General features: G+C 39.6%; 1 protein-coding gene across 7 annotated transcripts in view; it reads left to right on the plus strand.

Moving 5' to 3' along the window:
* The window catches only part of LOC134205632 (solute carrier family 41 member 1), a 282,172-nt gene that overhangs the window by 34,322 nt on the left and 221,196 nt on the right, over positions 1 to 26,654 (plus strand). For 3 of the 7 annotated variants that reach the window (XM_062681053.1, XM_062681060.1, XM_062681054.1), the window contains exon 1: positions 9,481 to 9,757. The exons of 1 other annotated variant lie outside the window; for it this stretch is intronic. The gene's annotated coding sequence lies outside the window, so the exon portion shown is untranslated. Of the gene's footprint in view, positions 1 to 9,480; positions 9,758 to 26,654 lie in introns of those variants that run through there. 3 more of the 7 variants (XM_062681055.1, XM_062681056.1, XM_062681059.1) reach the window with 3 other exon arrangements.

Below are 26,654 nucleotides of genomic sequence, written 5' to 3' on the forward strand. Positions count from 1 at the left end.
AGAAGAAGAAGAAGAAGAAGAAGACATAATCAAAAGTGATGGTCATTTGACTTAACGGACGTTTGACTTGTTTTGTGTTAACTGAAATAGTTATTTGTTTGAGTGGTGCTGGAATAAAGCCGCAATAGTGAAAATAACTCCAGTCGATAATACAATAAAAACACAATCTTTTCATAGAAAGCATGCATTAGCTGGATATAAAGCATATGATATACCCTTCATCGGAATCATGGTTTGCCCAGTGAAAAGCAATGATTAATGTGTTTACTTCTGGATGGTGGATGTTATTGCTTCTTTAAAAGTAGGCGTTCGCCCGGAATAAGGCATCGGTGGATGTTTTTCTTCTTTAGGAATATACAAGGAAATATACAAGGAAATAGACGTTTGCCTAGGCTTATCTGATGGTATCCTTTGGGAGGATATGTCCTCCTTTTTCATGCAATGTCCTCCCTCCTCCTTTCAGTCAAAAATGTCCTCCTTTTGACAAAATAACCTAACATAGCACAATTATTTGTTTTATAACATAAACAGCTACCGCCCGCCCTAAATGGTGGACAGATTAACGGGTATTAAAATGAATTCCCTTAAACATGTGCACTTTACGATCCAATAGGTGGTTGAAATTCAAAAAAATCCTAAAAACTTATTAGGGGATCCAGGATCTATAATACAGGGTGCGTGACAAATTTGCAAATTGTGACAAAATTGCAGTACATAATCAATAAATTTAGCAAATTTACACCAGTTAAATATTTCCAGTATTTCCAAATATATCTGAATCCTTGTCTGAATCTTTATCTGCAATCATAGAAAAAATCTATTTGAAATTTACTGCAAAAATATCCATTTCTAACAGATGTATCTGAATCTTGTCATGCATTTAAAAAAAATCCGTTTTGAAATTTACTGCAAAAATTCGTCACGCACCCTGTACATGAAAGTTCAAAACACTCGATACATTTCGGGCTCAAGAATTCTCCTTGAAATGTTTGTAGTCTGTTTGAAATACCTTCATTCTATTGTGAAACTCAATAATCACTTTATTACCATATTCAGTACTGTGGATTTTTTTTTATTGTTACCAGATTCATTTGAGGGTCTTTATATGTTCTACATCATTTCTAGAATATCTTCTTCATCTTCTTATTGGCATTACATCCCCACACTGGGACAAAGCCGCCTCGCAGCTTAGTGTTCATTAAGCACTTCCACAGTTATTAACTGCGATGTTTCTAAGCCAAGTTACCATTTTTGCATTCGTATATCATGAGGCTAACACGATAGATACTTTTATGCCCAGGGAAGTCGAGACAATTCCCAATCCGAAAATTGTCTAGACTGGCATCGGGATTCGAACCCAGCCACCCTCAGCATGGTCTTGCTTTGTAGCCACGCGTCTTACCGCACGGCTATAGAGGGCCCCATTTCTAGAATATATAGGGGAAATGTTTCGATCTCCATCTCACTGTACATATATCCATCTCATCGCTAAACAAATAAATACGGCACCAAATTCGTCATTTCTTTTTGTCAACATGCGTGCTCACTGCTGAAAAAAATCACAAAAATAATAAACAAACCAAATTCCTTTCCATTGCTTTGTTTTTGATGGGATGGAAATAGGAGCTATGGGATGAAGTGGCGAACCGTTCCCCTAGTTGTTTAAATCATAAACCACTCTTTGGAATATTCTTTTATGATGCTCGAAACTGTATCGTTCTTTATGACACTATAAATTTACTCAAGCATGCCAAAATCTGGTATTAACTTGAAAATGAAATATTATTTCTAGATATTATTAAAATGTTTTTATAAAACCCAGCGATCTCTACCAAGCAAAATATTTCAATGCTTTTATAAAACCACGTTCAACTAAAACTAATACTGTGATTTCGGCAATGTGAAATTTTTTAGCAGAATAACAAACAACTATGCTGATTAATGTTTTGGTACCATAATTTCACAACGTATAGACCGCTTTTCGGTGACTAATACATCAGTACCAATGACTAACACTCTTTACAAGCTGTGCGCCACAGGTAATGAATTATTGGCAGTGGGTGATTTTCTACTCGCCGCTGTCACATCAAGGCGCTAAAGTATATGCGCAAAATATCCAGCATGAGTTAACCGCTACAAATTTGTATGGCGAAAGACATTTAACGCGGGTTTTCTTAAAATTAGAAACTTATCATGAAAAACTATTTGGTACCAGTTATGTAGGAAGATGTCCGCTACTACGCCTACCAAATATTTTTTCGATGAAGGTGCTTAATTTTGAGAAATCGAACCTTAGTTGCCTTTCGCCATGCTGATTTCAGAAAGTTAACTCCTAGTGTGCCGCTGTAAGCACGCTCAAAGTGGGCGATTCATTATACTCGATTCTGTATTGTTTGCGCTGCGCACGAGCCGAAACAAGAAAGCTCACGAAAATGCTGACCGATGGCACAAGACTCTTACGCTGCAACAAGAAACATGAAAAAAAAGTGAAAAAGGTCGCGACACAATTATTTGACAAACTGTCTCGGTTTGTTCAATGCATGAGATTTGACTGGATAAAATTAAAAAAAAAAATCGCATAGTCAAAGTGTAGGATTTCAAATCTTGAGATGGTAAGTTCTTTAATGGGTCCAGTGCAAAGTATTGTAGCAAATTCATAGCTGGTTTCATGTTGTATCAAAAACTCGACCAAAATTCAGCTAAGGGTTTATTAGGTTGCAATTGTCAGGTTTCAATTTGCAAATTTTTCAAACCTTCACGATTCTTGTACAATAATTATTGATCGTTATCATAGAATCGTAGGGGTTTGTGCCGCTGCAAGTGTATGCTGATACCAAATATCCAACACGGTATCATCAGAGTGTATGTAATTACACTCTGGGTATCATGTCCTACATAAACAAATTGAAATAAAATGAAAAATGGTGGTGACTTTCAAGTGCAGCGAACTGTATGAGAACCACCCTTCACACTATCTCCTAGCAGAAGCTAGATGAAACATTGAACCGATCAGGTTATTCTACAAGGGTTGCAGGAAAACCCGGTATAATAAACGATCGGTCCCTTAGGATCTCTTCATTTTGAACTGCTTATCTGTCGGGTCGGTCCACGAAGCAGTCAGGTTCTTCTAAACCCGAGCTAAGCCATAAATGACCCAGTCCAGTTGCTCATTATCGGACGAATCTGCTGGTCGTTGGCTTTAATCGTCAATATGAATGATCCCTCTCGACAAGCCAGATGCCTAAGCCAGGGTCTATCTATTATTCCAAGAGGAAAATACGTTGGCTCCGTACGGTCTAGAACCACCCTTGACGACTGCCCGTGAAGTGATTGTGATTTTTTTTTTGTTTTGCGGAAAACCGACCATAGGATTGCCTGATAGTCTCTTCTGTCCTCAGTTGTTCAGTTACTGTTGGTTGTGGATTTTCCAAGTTTTTGAACTAGTGCTAAGCACTAATATTCATAAGTTTATATAATTCAAATACAACATTTTTGTAACTTTTGCTTAAACAGTAGGAATTGTTTTGGTAGAACTTGAAACACAGAAAGAACTAAAATAGAAATACAAAAATAGGAAAGGGGACGAGCCTGGAATTGAACCCACAACCTCCTGCTTATAAGGCAGAAGCGGTAGCCACTAGTTCATCTTCAACGTTTTTACGACAGCAAAATTGTTAGAAGCTAGAGGTGAATCTAAACGAAATTCGTCGGAATTTCACGGAGTTTAGCGCTAGAGAAATCTGATTTTATTTTTCCGTTTCGTGTTGTTCAATTCCAAAAATGAAATGAAACGGTATTCCGTAAAATTCCGAAATAATTTTACCCATTATGCCTGGGCTTCTATTATTAAAACAACGTCTGAATGGTTTTCCAATTTTGAATTCGTAAGACTATTTTCTTAATCGGTTATTGCAGAATAGTGAAAGCAAATCCAATATAGCACCTCGCTTTGATTTTATAAGGTGCCTTTAAGCATGGGTAAAGCGTACCATTGGTACTTCGCGTACCTGAAGGAATAAAATAGACCCCATCTCGTGATCCTTAGCCTCTTACCCAGCAACTCCTATCCCTACCTCCCCGTGGTGCTGGCCGGGATACGAGCAACCTTAGGGAAGACCGGGTAACCAACCCCGGTGGGAACTATGGTCGTATGCTGACAGGGAAGAGGGGGTTTGCTTCTCTCCGGAGGTGTTCTCTGTTCTCCATGTTAGGGGCGGCTGATCATCGTCCGAGTGCCAGCGAGGGACTCTAAGTGAAACTGTGCACAATGGCCCACCGGGAATAAGGAGGAATGGGCCTCCGGAAATTTAGGGGGTTTGGTGTCAGGTCCTGCAAGCCAGCTTTTAAAAACATACGCAACGAACAATCAACAAGAGAGTACGGACCGGAACCATCGGCGAAGACCACTGCGACAAAAAGGGACTAGCGATTGGAAACTCGGTTCGTGGAACTGCAAATCTCTCAACTTCATCGGGAGCACACGCATACTCGCCGATGTGCTCAAGGACCGTGAATTCGGCATCGTAGCGCTGCAGGAGGTTTGTTGGAAGGGATCAATGGTGCGAACGTTTAGAGGTAATCATACCATCTATCAGAGCTGCGGCAACACACACGAGCTGGGAACAGCTTTCATAGTGATGGGCGATATGCAAAGGCGCGTGATCGGGTGGTGGCCGATCAATGAAAGAATGTGCAGGTTGAGAATTAAAGGCCGGTTCTTCAACTTCAGCATAATCAACGTCTATAGCCCACACTCCGGAAGCACTGATGATGATAAGGACGCATTCTACGCGCAGCTGGAACGTGAGTACGATAGCTGCCCAAGCCACGACGTCAAAATCATCATAGGAGATTTGAACGCTCAGGTTGGCCAAGAGGTTCAGCGCTCACCGGCTGACGAACGAAAACGGCTTACGACTAATTGATTTCGCCGCCTCCAAGAATATGGCCATTCGCAGCACCTACTTCCAACACAGCCTCCCGTATCGGTACACCTGGAGATCACCACTGCAGACAGAATCACAAATCGACCACGTTCTGATTGATGGACGGCACTTCTCCGACATTATCGACGTCAGGACATATCGTGGCGCTAACATCGACTCTGACCACTATCTGGTGATGGTGAAACTGCGCCCAAAACTGTCCATCATCAACAATGTTCGGTACCGACGACCGCCGCGGTACGACATAGAGCGACTGAAGCAACCTGATGTCGCCACTGCATACGCGCAGTATCTCGAGGCAGCGGTGCCGGAAGAGGGTGAGCTCTTGAGGACTCTTGAGGACTGCTGGAATACAATCAAAGCAGCCATTAACGACGCAGCGGAGAACAACGTCGGGTATATGGGACGAAGTCGACGGAACGATTGGTTCGACGAAGAGTGCAGACGGATTCTGGAGGAGAAGGACGCAGCGCGGGCGGTCGCGCTGCAGCAAGGTACCCGGCAGAACGTGGAACGTTATAGACGGAAGCGGAGACAGCAGACCCGCCTTTTTCAGGAGAAGAAACGCCGCCTGGAAGAAGCGGAGTGCGAGGAGATGGAACAGCTGTGCCGTTTTCAAGAAACACGCAAGTTCTATCAGAAGCTCAACGCATCCCGCAAAGGCTTCGTGCCGCGAGCCGAAATGTGCAGGGATAAGGATGGGAGCATCTTGACGGACGAACGTGTGGTGATCGAAAGGTGGAAGCAGCACTACGAGGAACATTTGAATGGCGCTGAGAGTACAGGCAGTGAAAGTCAAGGCAGCGGATGAGATGACTACGTCAGTTCAGCGGACGATGGAAGTCAACCAGCCCTCACCTTGAGGGAAGTTAAGGATGCCATCCAACAGCTAAAGACCAATAAAGCAGCTGGTAAGGATGGTATCGGAGCTGAGCTCATCAAGATGGGCCCGGAAAAGCTAGCCACTTTCCTGCACAAATTGATAATCAGAATCTGGGAAACTGAACAGCTACCGGAGGAGTGGAAGGAAAGGGTTATATGCCCCATCTACAAGAAAGGCGACAAGCTGGAGTGTGAGAACTTTCGAGCGATCACCATCCTTAATGCCGCTTACAAAATGATATCCTAGATCATCTTCCGTCGTCTGTCACCATTAGTGAATGAGTTCGTGGGAAGTTATCAGGCCGGCTTCGTTGAAGGCCGCTCGACAACGTACCAGATCTTTACTGTACGACAAATCCTTCAAAAATGCCGTGAATACCAGGTCCCAACGCATCATCTGTTCGTTGATTTCAAGGCGGCATACGACAGTATAGGCCGTGTAGAGCTATGCAAAATTATGGACGAGAACAGCTTCTCTGTATTATATTTAGGACGGGGACATCTTTGGACACTATTAAAGTATGCATTACGAGACACTACTATCTTCCTATAGTAGATGCCTCGTGCTGATCTTTGATCTGATGTTTAGCATGATTCTCGTAATCATCGATTTTCACAGGCCTAATCGTTGAGGCTGTTGGTTGAAATCCAACTGGTCGTCGATTATCGCTATCACATGCCCTCCGATGTCGATCGCCATCCGCTGGATCGCCGTGCAGCTGCTGACCAATAGCATCTTTATTTTCCCTGCAGCATAACTCCATGCAGCCAGCTCTCGATCGTATCGTACTGACATCTCTTCTTTCTCGAGTGTCTCACTTTTCACCGTTAGTGATATGTCGTGCGCGTGTGCGCGGGTTAGTGTATTTTGTGATGTGTATTTTTTTGGACTAAATCGATCTTGGAGAATTTCACATTCCACAATCATAAAAAAAAATAACCAGAAAAAGTACAGTGCGTCAAGAATCACATTTGATGACGTTGAGCTAGGCGCTACGCGCCAAATTTTCGAATCATCGTGAGATAGTTTGTATTGAATCGCTATGCATGATACATGCAGCGGTAATGATTTGATAGTTTTGTTCCTACAACTTTTCATTCTGTTTCTTTCAAGTTACTGGCAATTGGCATCCGACGCTAAAGTAACTCAACGCGTTTGAAAGCCATGTGCTTCGCTGCTAGTTCGAGGAGAGAAGAAACTCACACGGAGAAAAGTGGAAAAGCTTATTAGCTTATTCTTTATTCCTCTCTAATATTTTGCAACTTTTAATATTTCCAAAGAATAAAATTTAAGATTTATTTTAAGCATTGAAATGATTTTCTAAAGTATAATCACTAAAATGATTTCCAAGTCCTCATTACTACTCTAGTGACTTGACAGGATTAATCTCTTGCAGCAAGTTTTGTGTGCTGCCACCGCAGAAGTTATTTATCGCGTTAATTTTGTCAACCTGGGCTTACTAAATAGCTTCCTCTGTGAAACTGGCGATCGGCAGCAGCAGACTCGTGTGACTCGAACAGGGAAACGATGGAGACCTGCCTGTTTTTGTGTTCCAAAATGCATTCTAAAATTGACAGGTAACTGTATCCGACGGACGAACTTCCTATCAACGAACTTTTTCCGATAATGACATTTTTTAATTCACTTCTTCCGCAGGTTTGAATTCGTGATGCCGATCCTGATTGAAGCAGCCGAAGCAGCACAATGGTCAACTCCATTGCCAACTCATCTTCGCTCTTTGAGAAGCTGCAACGCCACCAGAACAACATTAAAACAAACAACGACGGAACATTTGAACGGCGGAACAAGGGTGGAACATTTGAACGGAGTCTCGAAACAGTCCTAAAGCACGGATGATATGTGGTTTAAAAATGACTGCTACCATGCTGCCAAATCCACAGCACATTATTTGTTAAATATCTAATGATTTGAATAAAAAATATTATGAATAAAATTATAACTTCCGAGAATCATGATTATCCAATGTTGATTAAATTGACAAATTGTTTTTATTTTGATCTGTAAAGAAAATGCTTTGCAGGATAAAACGCATTAAATCTTCATTTGATTAAACTTTACATAATCATTTCAAATGATTAAATTTGATTTAATCATCCACAGCTTATTATCATTTTAAGCATTGCAATGAGTGGATGGACCGAATATGGTTTTAGATTACAATTTAATCTATTTAGCTTTTTTATTTTTGTCCGTGCACGACCAGCAATCCAGTTTCAAAACTCCACCATAGCCATACATGCGGATCCAATGTGGTGAGAGAGAGAATTTCGCTAGAGTAAAGAGCCGACTAAGATACAGTTTTGATTCAAATCATGAACTGACTTATATATCGAACACTCCTTTTACATATTTGAAAATATGTATGTCTGAAACATGCCATATGTTAGATCGTTAATGTGAAGAGATTTTTCCAAAAATTCTTCATTTCGATGTTATTCAACCAGACTAACAGCGAACACTCGTAGAATTTATGTGATTTAATGCGTTTTTATGCTGTACGGAATTTCACCAGAGTGTTCGAAAATTGAGACAATTTGCACTGTATGTTTGGCATTTGAGACAACGTTTGTATGAATAAAATCAGTTAAAAAAGATCTATCAAGCATTCATCTGACAGTACTATCCTTTAGCTTACGAATTATGTGTTTTCAATTTAAGTGCTTTATCTTCAAAGTCGAAAAGATGCTTAAGCTTTCGTAATATGTTTTTTATCTTTATTGGAGAGGTTTTCAACCCTGAGCTGGCTCACCTCAGGTTTTTCTCAAAAAGAATCCGTTGAACCATGCTCAAAGAGATTATACCCAGCCCACAATTTAAGTCTTCCAACTATTGAAAACTCAACGTTGTTGATAAGCAATAAGTTGCATTCGACAGGTAATTCGATATTAGGCAATAGGGCACACATTCGAATGTGCCACTTTATTAGCAACAAATTCCCCGTAAATGTTCAGTATAGGTAACTAAGTAAGATTCAAATTTTACACGATTTTATTTGCAAAACCTCGTTCAAAAATTAACCACCGCCGTTCAACAATAATTCTCCCAAGCTAAAGTTAATCAGACCCAATCGCTTCCGACCCTTCGATTCGGCCGTGATTGCCCCAAATGCGCTCACAACGAGCCTACCTACTATAAACAGAGAAAATCAAGTTCAATACCACACCAAACTGAACCGAACCAACCACACTAACCGTGAATTGAACTAAGGGGTATTGAGCGTCTTCTCCTCCTCCCGCAGCTGTGGTCACTCAAGTTTTCCCGATCGCACTATAACCGCATGCTTCTCTGGTGAGTGCGCCTAGTCGTGTGCGGTTCTCGCTCGAGAAGATCACCGACCGCTACCGACGACAACGACGCGACGACGACGGCAGCACCGCACACCGGCGGCGCGCATTTATACCTCGTTCGAGACCTCAACTCCACCGTACCTCGCTGTTGTTTTCTGTGCCAGGCGTAGTCAGTTGGCGCAGTGACGAAGACGCATCGGGGCGTGTATGGGCGATGACATACTGACGCGTCGAGCGATGCGGAGCGCGTCCAAGCACTCGTAAAGCAGAATATCAGCAAGAGAAATTCTTTTGTCTTGGACGCGTTCGCGCACGCACATGCGTGAGTATGTCATCGGCCTATGAGTAATTCTGTGTGGCACTTTTCCAGTGTGCATCGGAGACTGTTCCTGTTTGGCGCATCCGCCGCGGTCGTGTAACAAGGATTACCCGATACTCCCCCGGTGGGTTATTCCGGTCGGTTTTGGCGTGCTGCGAGTCGATTGATCGCTTCTGAATATTGTCCAGTGTGTGGTGCGCTTCTCGAATGCAAGTCGTCGCGCGTATCAAGTGCAGTTGAGAAGGTTGACCTGGATCGGCGCGGTAGGTCCGTGGTTATCGCCTCGCGGCGCCTGATATAGGTGATGCTTTGTTTTCTTTGCACACTTGTGGATATCTCCTCTCGAAGGGAGACCATTGTTTACAGAGTGAAGGCAAGGGGTGTATGAAATTACTTTTAGGGAAGTGGGATGGCCTAATCTATTACCAGTCTTGCATTGAGTATCACATGGGCGTATCAATAAATTTTAAAGAAATCTAGAACATACTTTATTTACATATGTTAACGAAATATGCCATTGATTTTTTCAAACTAAATAACATTCTAAGCATAACTTAGTGGAAAGTGTTAATTGTGATATAATTGCTTAGGGATACCGTTTGATAATTCCAAACCAAAAATATTAGTTTAACAAAAATAATAATGTGTGCATCACTTGAAAGTATAGATTTAAAGAAAATCATGCATGGGAAAAGAAAAGTCAGATGAAACCGACTCAAATATTTAGTCATGTCGATAATATCGGTAACTGCATGTTTCGCAACATTTTGTTCCCGAAGCTATAATTACGCCAAGATGATACTCTCTGCAAGCAAAAACGGTCAACCAGTTCGATAACAAAGCCTCGATAATCGGGAATGTGTTGTGCTTCAGTGGCGACAAGCTGTGCATCGTGGAAATGTTGATTATATGACGTGAAAATGCGAAGAAATGAAAAATAAACGGCTAAATTAGTGCTAATTAGTTCAGCGTTTTAGTGGCAAGCCCTTTTGCAACGAATCTATATTGAGGAGGAAACTCGACTCTATCCAGTCTATCCTCACGATAATTAAACAGTGAACTGGTGCTCCGAGATAGATCGCGAACGTGATTCGGGGAAGAAGAAACCGATCAATGTGTTGAGGCTCGATATTTAGCAACGAAGACGACACTCGACACGAGTAGTATTTCTGGCACTTAGTTCTACAGTTCTTTGCGTGCTGCCACACTGCAGTTTCGGCTGGCGATGGTGGTGACTGTCGAGCAAGCAAAAGAACGATGTCGTGGGCAGGTGGGTGGCACGACGCCATGTTTTTGCAGCCAACATCTCAGTGTAAAATTCATGATAGTATGTGTTTTGTTTACAAACATCACATTTGATTCTCATTAGGATACAGAACTGTCAGTGGGATACGGCCGCGCAATGTTGGCTGCAAAACAAACCTATTGTAAAAGATAGGGATGCCACCCGGCTGGTCGTGGGGCGAGAATTCGGTAACGTCCATGTGGAGAACAATGTGTGGGTATCATTAGACCGGTTCGTGATATTTTGTAAATTTATAAGGTAACCAGGAAACAATTTTTATTAGTGATCTATCATTGTTGATCTAAAGCATATATTAAGAATTAGGGCTTTAATAAAGCTCGGGTTTTTAATCGCGATTACATATGACATTCTCGGTTGCGTTTCAGGCAGGTTTGCCATTTTTTATGTGCACGACTGATATTGTCCATACCATTTGCAAAGCAATCAAATTGACTGCATCTGTTGAAAATCGAATGCTGGCTCTTCGTATGGTGCTACCTTGTGCAATATTGAATAATATTTTAAATTATAATATTGTCTATAAGCATGAAAATTTACCACCTTGTTGTGATCCCCAGCTAAATACTATCGAACTATTGAACAAAGTTTTCAGCCAAAATATTCATAAATTTTGTAAATCATCCATCCCTCCGTATTAGTTTGTTAAGCTACTTGGAAAAATTGTGCTAGGGTAAAGTGGGGGTCCACTCCAACCAATAGTGGACCCTCCAGCCATTTTTGCATTATTACAGCACAATGTAAACATTTTGCTATGAAATTCCATCGGGAGAACCTACCTTACACTCCTATGAATTGACTACATGCATTGGAAATGCTATGGAAAGTAAAATTAGATGATTTACTACAATTCTATAAAACATAAACACGAGAGTGTCCATTATAGGAATATTTTGGGGGGTCCATAATAGGAAAGAAGAACGTCCCGAAACGGTACATAAAAATCAAATGAAGTGTCTACTATAGCGCGAATTCAATCAGACCTTAAAATGTTAATTAAAACGAATAACGTCGAGTATTTCAGTGTTTTATGTTTACCGTAAAGAGGAGATGCAGAGCTTGATGTTAGATATCACGCAAAATTATTATTATGAAAATTTCCACTTCTTATGCCAGGAAATGCAAAATTTTGCTACTAGGGGGTCCACTATTGGGTATTTATCCTAGTCCAAACAAATTTAGATAATTCTACATTTGGCGCATATTTTCATAGGTTCCCATGCCTTAGCTCCATATGAAAAGGAGAAATTGACAAACTACAAAAAGGTTCTGGCCGTGTAAACCGGCTTGATGAGTCTTGTTAGCATATCGGTTTTTTCGTAATAATTCCACAAAGTCCAGGAACCCAATATAGGTTGAATGATTTATTTTTGAAGTAAACAAATTCATTCGCAACCATTTAATGAAGTGCATTTTGCCGACTCTAAAATGCATATATTTGAGTATCTCTAGTTTCTACGAAGCATATTGCAGAACACTCTAGAACTTTCACTTGGTCAACTTTCCATAGGAAACGATGTGTCTATCCCAGGACCAGTAGCTACTGATCCTACCTGGTTGTTCGATTTTGAATCATCAGTTTGAACCAGTTAAACTATTGAAACAATCAATTAAATCAAAAACTTTTTTTTCCTTTTCCACTAATAGCTAATAGCCAATAGTCCAATAACCAAGCTAATAGCTAATAGTCCAATAACTTTTGCTCTAGCATTTTTCTCAAAGATGATTCCTTCCTATGGAAATCTTTGAAATAAGTCATGGGCGGGAAAGGGCTAATCCAAAAGTATATTTGAATTGTTCGTTATTCAGAAATATTCCTCCATATGATTTTAACATTTATTTTCAGGATTCCAAGAGTTTTTTGTATTTGACAGAGCTGTTAAAATTTGGAAAAAAAAATTTGATCATATTTCGGCGATTTTAACAAGGAAATAAGAAAATAAAAAAACTATCAGTTAAATATGAAAAATGGGATACGATTGACCTTTTGGAAGCTTCAGAAACCACACAAGTTTAAATTTCTCGAACTTTGGTTTAATGGAGGGGAAATTTCGTTCACCTCATTAGAAGAAGTTGATGTAAACAATTTGTGAATCATTTTTATTATCAATCTCGTAGGCTTTAAAACTAAAACAACAAACATTAAAAATAAATCGACAACCAACGAACGTATTTTGCCCGCCTGTTAACAGTGTACCAAATGTTCTGTGTTTACTTTCCAAATTTATTTTATTCAATTTACCAATGCAGTACAAATCAAAGTGTGCGTTTTAAAATTGTATAGATTGCGGCCCTGCAATGAACGCAACAATTGACAGTTAGAATAAAAGATCGGGTACGTTTAACTAGTATGTTAATAACACCGTTTCAACAACGCAATCGGTAAAATACAGCATTGTTGAAAAATCCTGGATTGATGTTCACAGCACAAGCAAGATAGCATTTGGGACTTTGAAGCACGCTCGTGGTGAACCGTGGGGTATCAAAATCCGAACACGCACATGTAAAAGTCTTCTGAAATACAGCCAACATTCGTCATTGATAAAGTTGCACAATGGACTCTATTGATACATTTTTACGCATTAAAAACTAAGGATTTTTTTTAATCAACACCTCCTGAATCAACATCCGTTACTTGTGGATTCATGTCGAATCAAAATTCGTACAGCTATTATTGGACTGACGGTTTGGAAGAAAAACAAGACCGATTTATTGGACCACCACTGTTAAAAATACGCACCTTGAGAAGGAATCCATTTAATTTATATTGCGCTGATCTCACTTTATTCATTGCGATTTGTAGTTTAAGCAAAGTCACTATGATACAATTACGGTCCACACGCAAACATATGACATCAGAAACATGGGTGTCGATTAGTTTTTGATTTGTGTTTTAATTTCAAAGCCTACTTTTCACTTCAATGACCAAAAAGTTTACTATCAAGTATTTGAACAGGATAAGATAAATTATTTATCAAATAGTTACTTCAAAATAAAGGGATACATGTATAGTAGACCTCTTCATGTTTTCAAAAAGTATCAAAAATTCAACCGGTCAGCCAAGAATCACAATTCTTATGCTAAAATAAGTCTCCTGTCAAATTTTCAGCTTATTCGGATAAAATTTCGAGGTGGCTCAAGTCAATTTAGTGTTTTTGGACTATTTTCAATTTTGGAAAAAATCTAACAAGAGATATAAACGCCGAAAACTATCGCAACAACCTCTATACGGAAGCTTTTGGTGTGCTCTACAAGTCTTGTGAACATTGCGATTCGTTCCGTTCACGTTTTGTCCATGTTAAAGTGATTTCAAGCTTTTAAGTGCATAAAAATACTGTTTCCCCCAAAAGTCGTTGTTCTACAAAATTCTTGAGTTTATGACAAATGATTGTTAATTTATTATATTATAGTTCCTCTTTTTTCCCTGGAAATTTGAGTAATATAATTGCCCATGTGCGATTTACCGTTAAATTCTTAAAAATCAGAAGCTGAACATTTGTCATAAATTTGCACGCTGAGATTTCTTCAAACAAGTTGTTCAAACAAAGAAGCTTCGATTTCACTTGTTACTACAATGCACTCAATGTTAAAAGCATGCAGACATATGATGAATTTAACAAAATTTGGAAGTCGTTTGTTGTAAGCATCAAATATCATATGATTTAATTTATGTTTTGTTCGAACAACTTGCTTGAAGAAATCCTAACGTGCAAATTTATTACAAATGTTCAGCTTCTGATTTTTAAGAATTTAACGGTAAATCGCACATAGGCAATTATATTACTCAAATTTCCAGGGAAAAAAGAGGAATAATAATATAATAAATTAACAATTATTTGTCATAAACTCAAGAATTTTGTAGAACAACGACTTTTGGGGGAAACAGTATTTTTATGCACTTAAAAGCTTGAAAATCACTTTAACAGGGACAAAACGTGAACGGAACGAATCGCAATGTTCACAAGACTTGTAGAGCACACCAAAAGCTTCCGTATAGAGGTTGTTGCGATAGTTTTCGACGTTTATATCTCTTGTTAGATTTTTTCCAAAATTGAAAATAGCCCAAAAACACTAAATCGACTTGAGCCACCTCGTAATTTTATCCGAATTAGCTGAAAATTTGACAGGAGACTTATTTTAGCATAAGAATTGTGATGCTGGGCTGACCGATTGAATTTTTGATACTTTATGAAAACATGAAGAGGTCTAATGTATAGATATCTCATAAGGTGGATGGATTTAGGTGTTGTACGGATTTCCCTCATGGTACTTTCAACTTCACATTGTTTCTGAATCCAGTTATAATCCATTGGTGTTGTCATAGTTTGATATTTTTAAACTGTAGAACTGAGACATTGATGTTTAATTCAAGAATTCTGTTTTATATGCAAAAAAATTGGCATCTTTGAGGTCACACTTTTAGACAGTTGAGCAACACGGTATTCTAACAAGCCCCGTCGGACGGTAGTTTCTTTTAGAAGTAGACATAGTGAATCATTTAACAACCTCATTACGTGCAATTGTATAACAACTGTGTTAAGATTGATAATAGATTTCGACTTCCGGCGATGCGATTGTCTCTCTCTTAATTCTGAGCTTTCTACGATCAACTGGAATCAATATCTCCAGGCGCCTTCTATCGATGGTAATGTTGTCTTGTTCTATGACAAACTGTATGAAGTTTTTCAATTGATGGTACCTCGTCGCCGAAGTAATAATCACGGTATTAGCAGAAAGCCCTGGTGGAATGCTGAACTTCGTAACCAACGAAACAAATTGAGAAAAGCGCGCAAAAGATTCTTCGCCAACAAAACCGACGAGAACAGGAATGCACTTCGACTGGTGGAATCTTTCTACAACGAACTTCTTGACTCCTGCTACCGTAGACACCTGGACAACTTGCAGTCGAATTTAAAGAACAACCCCTTTATGTTTTGGAAGTTTGTAAAATCTCAGAAGACAAGTAACCAAATTCCGAAGACTGTGAATTACGGTAACGCTACTGCAACTACATCTGACGAGGCTGCGAACCTTTTTGCAGCATTCTTTCAAAGCGTATTCAATGAACATCTCTGCCCCCAGCCCACGCAACAGGCTTCCAGAATGTTCCAGTTCATGAAATCCATCTTCCACGCTTTTAGTTCTCCCATCGTGAAGTGCTAAAGGCTATTTGTGACCTTGACGTGTCCAAAGGTGCAGGAGTGGACGGCTTAACGCCCTATCTTCTGAAAAGCTGTGCTGAATCTTTTGCGACTCCACTGCTACTGCTTTTCAATCAATCGATGAAAGACAATACGTTCCCGGAATTATGGAAAACTGCAAAAATGATCCCTGTCCACAAATCAGGAAGTAGGCGCAATGTTGAAAACTACCGCGGTATATCGATACTATGTTGTCTTGGCAAACTCTTTGAATCTATGATCCACAAAGTCATATTATCAGCAACTAAACATGTAATATCGGAACACCAGCATGGTTTCGTTCCACGTCGCTCTACTACGACCAACCTGTTATGTTACTCTAACGTGCTGTTCCGTGAAATCGAACGGCGAAATCAGGTGGATTCGATTTACTTCGACTTTTCGAAAGCGTTCGACTGCATACCACATCATCATGCCGTCAATAAGACCAGACTGGGTAGCGGACTGGATTTTATCCTATTTGACTGGCAGAAAAGCTTACGTTGAAATAAACTCTTCCCGATCCGAGGCCTTCAACATTCCTTCGGGTGTTCCGCAAGGCAGTGTGCTTGGGCCTTTAATTTTCGTTCTCTACATAAACGACCTAAGCCTTCGAATCTCATCTGCAAAACTAATGTTTGCCGACGATCTCAAAATCTTCAGAGGGATCAAATCATTACTAGACTGCGTTGCTCTGCAGACGGACATTGATGAACTTCTCGGTTGGTGCGATGAAAATGGGATCGATGGAATGGAACTCGACCGCGTCGCTTCAATCCGAGACTTGGGAGTCGTAATGGATTCTAGACTGCGTTTCAATGAACATATTTGTACAATTACTGCTAAAGCTTGGGCAGTTCTCGGATTCATTCGTCGTAATGCATCGCAGTTTACAGACATATATGCATTGAAGTCACTGTACTGCACCCTCGTGCGTAGCATTCTTGAGTATGCTGCCCTGTTTGGGATCCTTACCACACTTCGCAAGTCATTCGTATTTAACGTATTCAAAAATCATTCATCCGTTTTGCACTTCGTCACTTACCGTGGAATGACCCTGCAAATTTACCAGACTATCCTGCTCGCTGTCAGCTGGTGGATCTTGAACTTTTGTCAAGAAGACGGTTGAAACTAAAAATATTATTGGTCCACGACATCCTCAAAGGATACATAGATTGCTCGGATCTTCTCTCGGAGACCCAACTCATCGCTCCTAGTCGTAGGTTACGGCACGCTTCACTCATCGCTGTCCCCATGCACCTGTCCCCATGAGTATAACAGCCCTTTAAGTTCCTGTTTCAGAAATTTCAACGTTGTGTGTGATATGTTTGATTTTAATATTTCTAAGCATTGTTTCAAAACTAGGATTAAGAATGTAGTTTAATTTTAGTCTGTACGATACCATCGAAGACGATTCAATAAATAAATAAATAAATAAATAATCAAGGATTTTTTTAAAAGTTTTATACAATATCCACCATTATGCATTTTTGTCTCAAGTACCCCCTGAGACCAGCGAAGGTTGAGCACCGCTGGTATAAAACGTAATCGATCTTGAACGACGTTTTGATCCTCGCTTCAACTACGTATTGCACCCAAAGTCGAATACCTTGTACAATCGATTGAAATTGTTTTTTTTATCATCAAGTCTTCATTGTTTATTACATTTAGCATTTAGCTTGAGCTTGATGACCGTACATTTCGTAGTTGCTACTTCGTGAATGACCAGAACAATCGGAACCAATAGAAGGAGCATGGGACTTGCTTTCCAACCTCAATGTGCACAGTCCGAGAGCTCTGAACTTTTCAATGGACAATTACGGTGCTGGCCACGTCCTTACGATCATCGGGGATGGGGAGGAAATGATGCATTCTCTCGCCTACTGCAAGCCGAGTATACCTTTGCACTTGCAACGAGTTTGTGTGGAATTTTTATTGGAAATTGCTATGTTCTATGGCAGAGGTTCGTCTTGGTTAACTGGTTGCCGATGTGATAGGAATTGATTATTGATAGGAATCGAGCTTTTCCGTTCATTTCCAATTCCAACAGAATGTCAGAATAGTTAGATAAAGATATAGAGAAGATGGAAACGGTATATACTCCATTCCCAGTTCTAGCGCTAGAATATAATAAGTAGTATAGGGAATGATACAAAGTAAGAGAATTTAACGGACATGGGACTGAACCCACGACCTCCTGCATATGAAGCAGAAGCGATAGCCATATGATCACCAAGCCCATTTATTTATTATTCGAATTTTTCGCCGGTACGGCTTTCGGCAATCACCAGTGAGTTTCAGTACACGAACTTCTTAACCACCGATACAAACTCGTGGTGTTTCGCTAACATTGTCTTCTCTTGAACATCTTCCTATCATGTAATTCGTGTTTGACATGTTAATGAATTGTTCGATCTGCTTATCACTATTCATGAAGATGTATCACACTTAAAATAAATCGCCGAATTCGGTAAAATTTTACCGAAATCTTAACAGCCGAACTGTTCGATAAATAATTTTTCGGATTTCAGGTGATTTTGACAGTTAAACAATGGGAAAAATTACAAAAAAAATTGTATAATAATTACCGAATCTGCTGATGAGATTTCGGTAAAATTTACCGAATAGTGTGAAATGAGTTAAGTATCCGTCTTTTCAAAGTTGCGAGCCATAACATCGATGTCGATGCCCAGGGAATCGAGAATGTTTTCCACCCGAAAACATCCTAGACCGGAACAATAGTCGAACTTGCTATCTCCGGATTGGCAATGCTACGCCTTTGCCCGCAAGACTCACTGGGAACCCCACACTATCAGGTTATATTTTCAAGTTTCTGGTTACATAAATCATGCCAGGTACCATTGGTATTTCCATAGGGCATTACACTAGGTTTTTACAAGAAAATGTAATGGATTTTAACGAAAACCTTCTAAAAAATAATAACGTGAATACCTATGAATTCCATATTTCTTAGATAAATTCTTTTGAATTTCAATTAGAAAACTTTCTGGATTCCTACGCAAAAATCTTCACGATTTCCACGATTTTTTAAAATTATTTTCATGGAAAATTTTACGGGAATTCACGGGAAATTGTTCTGAATTTCGACTAGACAATATTTACACGACTAACATGGGAAATTCTACTGAATTTCTGAAGGAAAATTCCACCAAATTTCCAAGAAAAATGTATCGCTTCCACTTTTGAATTTCTTTTCTGCCCAAAGTTATTGAAATTTTTTTATCCATTTCAAAAGAAAATTCTATAGGATTTTCACGGAAAATTCTTCGGAATTCCAACGGGATATTCTTCAAAATTACACGAACTTCCACGGGAAGTTCTTCTGATTACAAACGAGGTATGATTTTGAAGTTTCAACGGAAAATCTTCTAAATTTCCAAGATTTTTTTTCTAAATATCCAGAAATGATTCTGGTGAACATCCACAGCATATTTAACTCAACTTTTACAGAACTTTGTCCTGAATATCGACTGAAATTTTATCTGAATTTTCATAGGAAAATAAGACATTTTACTATACATGTTTCTTGTAGAACATAATCAACCTTACCTATTTTCCCATAATCATTACCCTTTCGTAACCTGCAATTCAATCGATTTGCAGGTAAATATCCTGACTCTTCGATCAAGTACCTCGATTTTCATTGCATGTTCTATTTTTCGGTACTTTTATTTGTCTCCGAGAAACCTTCGGGTTTTGCACTTACCGACTCCCACCTGAAACAGTGTGTATAATTCAATATTTTTTTAAACTTGAATTTACATTAAATTCGACACCATGTTTTTCAACAGTCAACAGAACTTTATAAGCGAAAGACTCGCCACACTTCGAACCGGTCTAATGGGCTCTTATTCTCACACGATGACGATGTGCGACGATTAATTCACTCCCGGGTAACGAACGATACCTACCGTCCGAAAGGTGAAGAACACGACAACCATGCGGCGGATGACACCAACCAACCAACCGGGAAGAAGTGTCTGGTCTGTGCGAAAATCTCCGCTATAGTGGAGTGGAGTGTGTAGTGTTTAATGCTCTAGTTATTTATTGAATTGGGCTCCGCATGTGAATTTTCATTCATGCAGGTATTTCTCCGGGAAGAAGTCGAGACGCGACCCAGACTTCGGATGCGATCATGCTTTGCCTGGCAATAGAGCAGCTAAGCAGACCCAGACAGGGAGCAACACGTGAAGGCAATGAAAGCGAATAAACTCTCTTTTTGGCTTTTCTGTCGCGGTGCGGTAGGATTGGAATCTCGCCGGCGAGGTCGTTGTTAAAATGATATTACCCTTCACTCGGTAGGTAATTGGCGTGCCCGTCCGATGCAACGCATACGAAGGTACCGAGCAAGGGAAGCCTTACATCGCATCGCCGCGTGCAAGATATGGGGGTAAAAATGCAAAGAAATGAAGGCGGTAGCAGTTTAACAATCGAGGACGGCATCAGTGTCACTGACTGGTGTTACGATCCAGTCTGGGTTTTATGTCGGTATTATAGCAACAGGTATTTCCCTGTTGAGAAATGCAGCTATCAGTAGGTCTTGTTATACGTTCGACATGGTGCGATTGGGTGACATTGATATTGAGGCTTTGTCGACGATTCGTTTGCCGGAAAACTCGAATTATCTAATTCATTTATTTTGACGTAAATTTTAAAAAACTAATTTAACGTATTTTGCCAAACCATTTTAATTGTTATGAAATATTTTAGTATTTTTCTAATAATTATTATATTAGACAAAAAATGCACCGTAGTAGCACCATCCGTTTGTTACTGTTGTTAGGGACTAATCACTGACTGTGAGATTAACTGCTGATAAATGCTTTTAGCGAATGCTAAGTTATAACTTCTAAGCTAAGCAAGCTCGGTTGTTATAAACAAACAATGGTGAGAAAAATAGAAGTTCTAAAAAACAGATTTATAGATTGACCATTTTCTGCAATTCCTCATTTTTTGCTAACAAGTTGTTCAATTGTAAAATAACTTACCTGTACTCAGAATACTGGATGTCCCTCATATTGTACAGCTTGTATTTAAAACTAAACGCATCGTACACCCTTGTGTGACCCAAGTATGCACGTTTAGGTGACAGTGACGGAAAGAGCTTACCAGCTATAATAACTTGACATCGCCGGTTCGTCCGGTTCAATGGTACATGACCGGCAATTCTTAGAATTTGCTACAGTACCTACCCTGCGTTCTTCAATGACGTTTCCTCGTTTTCATCAAACATACAGAGAGTTTTATCAACTTGAAGAGAATTAATCATTTTATCCAGCAATACACATGTCGACCACGGGAAAATGAAATCCCCTTTCTACGAAACTCCACCATTAAAACGCTTTCTCTCCACTTATATGATGAACATGGTACATTATAATGATCAAAACTGCTGATAAGGCCTTATCAGTTCAAACAGGAAACCCGCTGATCACACTATCATTAAAATCGCGTCTGGAAGAGGCTTGACTGCATCATTACTAGGTATACAAACAATTACGACTGCTAGTAAATGCCGTTTTCGAGGACGCTTCTTATGAAACTAGCATGTACCGTAAACGAGGTCAAATAAGTACTTCAACCAACCAACCACGTAATCAAAATCATGATAAGAAATATTCATACCCTTTTGAGTAAGAACTGTAGAACAGAATAAGAATGATTTGTTCGATTAATGTTCAGAAGATAAGCTTCGATGCAGTCGAAGATCGAGATGTACTTTCAATAAAATATACCGATACAAGGCATACATGTTGAAGTGCAATGCGTGCATGTTGCGAACTGCATATAACAAGAATAGCGTGTGACTTTTTTGTTTTGTTTTACAAATGATTTTTTTGTCCCATATAATAATGACTAATCTAATACAAATAATCATTTCATGAAAACTTTGATGATGTCATTGATTTCAATGAATCCTGTTCTGAATATGGAAACAAATCCAACTATTTATCAATCCTAATTAAACAATCGGGGAATGAATGATCTCTACAAATTTGACTCGATTCTCAAATCGCTTGATCATTGCCAAATTTCTTTCGATGTTATTGTCGTGGAAGAAACATAGTTGAAAAAAGAAAATATAACATTGCATAATATTCCTGGTTTTGAATCTATATTTTCTTTCGAGGAAAGCTCAAATGATTAGTTGTGTACATTGGAAGTAATCTAAAGCCAACTGTTTATTGTTATGGGAATGTCGATGGATTTCATCACATTTATGTTGGGATTCAGAATAATGGTAAATTTTATGATATTCCTGGCATTTATCGACCCCAATATTTCGATGTGTCAAACTTTCTCAACATATTTGAGAATGTTGATAGCAACATTTTCTAAAACTGATAACATGATCCTTGTTGATAATAGTATTGTTATAGGCTTGTTATCACAATTCAATTATGTGTTTCTATTATTGGAGAAATACTTGCTGCCAATATCCAGGCTGACCCTATCATCGATCCTTCGTCTTTTGTGCGTGGAGTTGGTAGTTAAAGAATCCATGTTAATAAACGACTTAGCTCGGAAAAAAGGTGCAGGTCTCGATAACATTACAGCTGATGTTGTCAAAAACTATTCTGTCAACTTTGTCCGAGATATTTAATAAAATTTTAGAAACTGGTACTTATCCAAGCTGTCTTAAAAATAGTTATGGTGGCAATTTTCCATCTTTCAAAAAAATATTAGAAAATAGCTCGTTTTTTTATCGAGAATGATGTGTTCTATTATTACCGATATGGATTTCGAGAAGGTAGCGCAGTACTGATACTTTGAGCTGCTAGATGATGTTATTTAAGCTATCGCTAATAAACAACCTAGTTGTTGCAATTTCTTTAATTCAAAAAGTACTTCAATTCTTTGGAATCTTTGAATCGAAATCATTGAATGGAAACCTTATCACAACTGTATGTAGCATGGAGCTGATTTCTAGCTGAATAACTGCGAAAAACGTTGTAGGAAAATGTTTTTGTATGGCCAACTTGGCTACTAGATCACTTGCTATACAACGTCCATACATAAACATATTTTTTTCTTAGAAATCCACCTGTCATTCAATGTTTCAGAAAATTTGGGAATTGTTCTTCAGGAATTTAAGGAATTGCTTCCAGAACACCTCCGGAAATTTCTTTAAAAATAATTCAATTTCTGAAATTTGTTCAGGTTTTTTTTTTAGATTTTTTCAGAGAATTCCTTCGGTAGAAGCGTATGAGTTTTTCTCATGATGACTCGGCAACTTCACGAATTAGCTACATGGGTCTCCCCCAGGGCTCATGTTTGAGCCCCCTACTTTACAATTTTTACGTCAGAGAAATTGATGAATGTCTCATGCCGAATTACTCGTTAAGACAGCTTGCGTTGTATCCGTTTCGGGGCCAACTGCAATTGATTTGTAAGGACCATTGCAAGATACTTTGGACAATTTGTCCACTTGGGCAACGAAACTGGATATCGAATTCTCTCCGGAGAAAACTAAAACCCGGGTAAGACGATCACTTATAGCATGTCTTCTAAATACCTCGGGGTCTGGTTCGACTCGAAATGCACTTTCGGGAAGCACATTGTGTATCTGACACAAAAATACCAGAATCGGATCAACTCCATGCGATCAATAACCGGAACATGGTGGGGAGCGCATCCCGAAGATCTTATGACGTTGTATCGAACAACCATTTTGTCGGTCCTCGAATACGGTAGTTTCGGCATTCAGTCCGCGGCTAAACACATATGCTGAAGCTTCAACGGATTCAGTACCGCTGTCCGTATCGCGTTGGGTTGTATGAATTCGACTCATACGATGAGCTTGGAAGTATTGTGGGAGTACTGCCACAAACAGATCGTCTCGCGGAATTATCGCTCCGGTTCCTCATCCGCTGTGAGATTGTCAAACCATTGGTCATTGACAACTTCGAGAAGCTGCTCGAACAAAACCCTCAATCTCAATTCATGAGTATTTACCACTGGTATATGGCGCTGGAGGTAAGCCCATCTTCGGCTGACACCAATCGTGTTAGCTGCTTAGACTCTTACAGTTCCTCTGTTACTTTTGATCTGTCCATGAAGCAGGAGGTTCATGGAATACCAGACTTCCTTCGTGCGGAGGTCATACCTCCATTATTTGCAAGCAAATACGGGCACGCCAGCGAGGAGAGAAGCTTTTTCACAGACGGGTAAAAAATTGATGACTCCACTTTTCGACGTTTTTCATAGCGCCTACTTTAAGCTCAAGGAGCCTTGTTCCGTGTATACTGCTGAGCTAGCAGCTATACACTATTCTCTCGAGCAAATCGCATCCCTACCTCCTGATCACTTTTTCATCTTCACCGCTGTGTGGTACTAGATGATGAACTTCAAGAACGCATGCTATGCGGTAACCGTGATATGACAGTTGGGTTCATCACGAGTATTCATGCATCAGCTCATCGTAGCAACCTAGAAAACCTCGTCCTCTTTCAGCTTTAGTCATTCTGACAGGTAAGACGTGTTTACGCTAGTGGTCCCTTTTCCTAGCTTTATATTGGATTTCCACAACCGCCAGTTCAAGTTCCTTGGAGGCTGTTCGGTCAAAGAAACCGGTTAAGCACTCAGCGTATCTTATGAATGTGATACGGAAAGCTTTGAGTGCCTTATCACAACGGTCTTACACAATCACCATGGCTTGGGTCCCTTCTTATTGTTCGATCCCGGGGAATGAGAAAGCGGACTCTTTGGCTAAGGTGGGCTATGGTAGGTGATATTTACGATCGGAGAATCACCTTCGATGAATTTTTCACATTAGTTCGTCAGGAAACCTTGAACAGCTGGCAACAGAAAATTCGCCCGCAGGTGTCGAAGCGTCTATGGTTTAACAAATTGAATATGGGACGAACTTCCGGAGGAATTCCTGGTGGAACTTCCGGAGGAATTCCTGGCGGAACTTCCGGAGGAATTCCTGGTGGAACTTCCGGAGGAATTCCTCGTGGAACTTCCGGAGGAATTCCTCGTGGAACTTCCGGAGGAATTCCTCGTGAAACTTCCGGAGGAATTCCTCGTGGAACTTCCGAAGGAATTCCTCATGGAACTTCCGGGGGAATTCCTCGTGGAACTTCCGGAGGAATTTCTCGTGGAACTTCCGAAGGAATTCCTCGTGGAACTTCCGGAGGAATTCCTGGTGGAACTTCCGGAGGAATTCGGGGAAGAACTTACTGAGGAATTCCTGGAGAAACTTACGGAGGAATTCCTGGAGAAACTTACGGAGGAATTCCTGGAGGAACTTATGGAGGAACTTACGGAGGAATTCTTGGAGGAACTTACGGAGGAATTCCTGGAGCAGCTTACGGATGAATTCCTGAAAAAACTTCCGGAGGAATTCCTGAAAGAACTTCCGGAGGAATTCCTGAAAGAACTTCCGGAGGAATTCCTAGAGAAACTTCCGAAGGAATTCCTTGGGGAACTTCCGGAGGAATTCCTGGAGGAACTTCCGGATAAACTTCCGAAGGAATTCCTTGTGGAATTCCTGGAAGAACTTCCGGAGAAATTCCTGGAGGAATTTAATTTACATTTTTTTAAATTTCGGTTTGCTTTAGGAACTACTGGAGGAACAATGGGGTGGGGGGTGAGAATGGGTCATCGCTCTCACCGGCAGCCTGGAGGTCATAGAGCAAAATCGTTCAAAATGGTCTCTTATATTTTAGTCTTCTTGCCCTCAGATACATTCAATCCATTCTACAAGCACTCTAAGTAGTTGAAACAGTGACCCATTGTCACCCCGACGGCGGTATACAATTTTATCCAAATCGGTCAACATTAGGGCCCCAATGATAGATGTGAAAGTGATTGCTGCAACGTCGACAAAAGCAGCACAAATAAAGAAAGAATAAAGATTTTGGGAATAGCCCTTGGAAATAATGCTTGGAATTGTTGAAGTCTAGCTTAAAATTTCTCAGAATGTTATTGATATCTATAAATATCTACAAATTTCTGAAATTAGTTAGTGCTTGTTTCTTTATGTGAAGCTGTGCAAATTTGATTATAATGCAAATCAGCTCATGTTTTTTTATTTTCGTTCCCCGATTAGAACATTTTATTGACAAAGCGTGTCAAAAGATAAACTTCTTGTTCGATTATGTATGCACATTAACCGCGGTGAGAAGCTGATGACCAATCAATGTATTGCATCATTCTCACTCGCGCTCGACAGCGCGTTCACACTGTTGAGAGCTTTGTGATTATTGTTGTGATTTCGAGTTCAACGTTTATTTAATTGTACTTACAGTTTTAAAATTAAATTAAATTTTTCAAAATTTCCTACCATTTTGAAAAAAAAAACATTCATATAATTCTATCATAATTTATTTCATTATGTTTATTTCACGTAAAGTTTTGTTTCAACATCAGGAGTTACTTTTGATTTCATTGCTTGACATGAAAGGAGTAAATGTGCTATTTACTTGAAAATGTACACATCAACCATTTGTAAATACGACTCATATGGTACCGTATTTTCCAGATTAGATAGAATAGTGGCCTATTGAAAACCTTCTCCAATATCCTATTTTTAATATAAAAACTACATCAACACATCAACACTGTTTTCATTACCAAATTACGGTAAAGGTGCTTTAAACCGGTAATGATTACATGTCACCGATTGAACCTTTGCTACATTTCTCATACCAATCTAAATGGGAATTACGAAAAAAAAGAATGGCACTGTT

Source organism: Armigeres subalbatus, chromosome 1, assembly GCF_024139115.2.
Source record: "Armigeres subalbatus isolate Guangzhou_Male chromosome 1, GZ_Asu_2, whole genome shotgun sequence".
NCBI classification, from domain to species: Eukaryota; Metazoa; Arthropoda; class Insecta; order Diptera; family Culicidae; genus Armigeres; species Armigeres subalbatus.